Source organism: Lactuca serriola, chromosome 7, assembly GCF_051521515.1.
Source record: "Lactuca serriola cultivar US96UC23 chromosome 7, Lser_US96UC23_V15, whole genome shotgun sequence".
NCBI classification, from domain to species: Eukaryota; Viridiplantae; Streptophyta; class Magnoliopsida; order Asterales; family Asteraceae; genus Lactuca; species Lactuca serriola.
Genome location: NC_136414.1, coordinates 76,639,283 through 76,641,507, shown reverse-complemented (window position 1 = coordinate 76,641,507; position 2,225 = coordinate 76,639,283).

The window sequence follows — 2,225 nt, the reverse complement described above, 5'->3', positions numbered from 1 at the left end:
TAACCGTCTTGACCGTAAACACCAAAAAGCCCTCCTTTCACCCGAAAACACCGAAAATCGTCATTTGGGGCCGTTTGGGAGCATCTCGAACACTTTTTTTTCGAAAACAAGCACCCTTGTTCTTGAGTTTACGGTCATAAATCCTTCAAATCTTCAAAGGCATTAGAACCCCTCACAAGACAATTCACGGCCGTAAACCCTATTTACGACCGTAAACCCTATTCATGACCGTAAACCCAGTTCACGGCCGTAAACTTCAAATTACGGCGGTAAACAGCTCTTAAGTGGTGAAAAACATGTTCCCTTGATTCAACCAAGTCCTGGTAACATTCCTTAACCGAAACCAAGTGTTTATCTAACACCTTATCTAACGAAATCGCTAATTTAGATACATATATGTATTTATTTGATATTAGGATTCCGTTAAGTGCAACGTACTTCAACTCAAGGATCGTCCAGTTCAATCCTTTGCATTCAACCAACTGTGAGTTCATACCCCTACGCATTTATAGTTTTTAAAATGTTTTCAGGGGGGAATACAAGCCAAACATAAAGGTTTTCACAACTTAAAACTGATGCAATTACAACGGTTTTACATTAAACATTTAGATGCTTTATCCCTTTTGTAATATGCGGAGCATAAGGGACGTTTTCTAAACATAATTGCATAGTTTGGGGATTTCATTAATGGTTTTACAGATTCAAACTACGTACCCAGTCAAACACATATACCATGACAAATTTAGTTTATCCATTACTAGATACAGAAAACAAGAGTATCTTACTAAATAATTATTTTGTGTATAATTATTTATAGTATACACCGTTTACTAACGATTTCGAACTCAAGAACAACCGAACGACACGTAACCTAGTTAATACAGGATTGTGAGACCAATCTTCGGTATGCCCTTCGGGGTACCAATAAATCCTCACCTTTAGTATAACCAGAGTCTCCTGGAGGGAGAGCGTGAAATTTGTGAATAGATCTATTCGGGACCGACAATCCCACACCTTAACTGTTAGCTACAGTTAGGCGGACACGCTTGGGGTGACAAATTTTGTAATAGTACGAAGCCTAAAGAAACATCAAGGAGGTCACCGGTCATATTAACATGGTTATACGACTCACAATAAGTATAAACTAACCTTGGTTTATGGGATTTCTTTCTTCAATAGTTTTATTTTAATTAATGAAACTACCTATCTACTTACTGGAGTGTATTCCAGGGACACAACCTTTAGTTTTATTTTAAGTAATAAAACTACCTTACTTACTGGCGGTAGCCAGGGTTTTCGATAGAACGTATCCTACTTACTGGTGGTAGTCAGGGTTATCGATAGAACGTATTTTACTTACTGGCGGTATCCCATGGTTTTCAAACGTAACATACTTCACTTATTGGTGGTAACCAGGGTTTTGATACAAACGATGTTTACTTATAATAAAAAGAAATCTTTTGTACAAATTCAGTGACTAGTTTTCAATACAAACACATGCTTATGAACTCACCAGCTTTATGCTGATACGTTTTCAAAACCGCTTGTATTCTCAGGGCAACGATAGACAGGTACCCTTGCCAGCTTTTGGAGAAGACGGCGCACGATAGAGTGTTGTCTTTTACTTTTGTTATATACTAATGTGTATAAATTATGTTTTCAAACAGATGTAAATATTCATATTGTAATGTAATGGTTGTGTTTACTTTGATTGCTATGATACGATTGTTGTGATACTACGCATGACGTCACCCGCCCCCAGACATTTCCGCCGTCCGTTCTGACGGTTCAGGGGTGTGACAATAGCTCAAATCCTAGGCTATCCTAAGATTTTCTTATTCATATCAAATCAGAACTCAATCATAATGGGTTGCCCTATGCATGCAAATTATACACCGAACATGATCAAATAGACTTTCGAATAGCAGACTCTACCCTAAGACCACAGCCAGACAAGGAACATGAAATAAGGCCATATCAATCATTCTAAGGCTAAAAGACCCTAACCGTATACAATTTTGAAATCATACGCATAGCAAAATTCATACAATCATCATAATCCAAATATCAATATAGCATGGCTAACAAATTGGGGAGCTACTTACTTGAGCTCGACCGATCACGCGCATTGCACTCTCCTCCTTTTCCATTTTAAGAAGTGTTTAACTTTTGATTTTTGGAAAACAATTTTACCATTTACTTATTTTGAGTCCTGGCACCTGAGA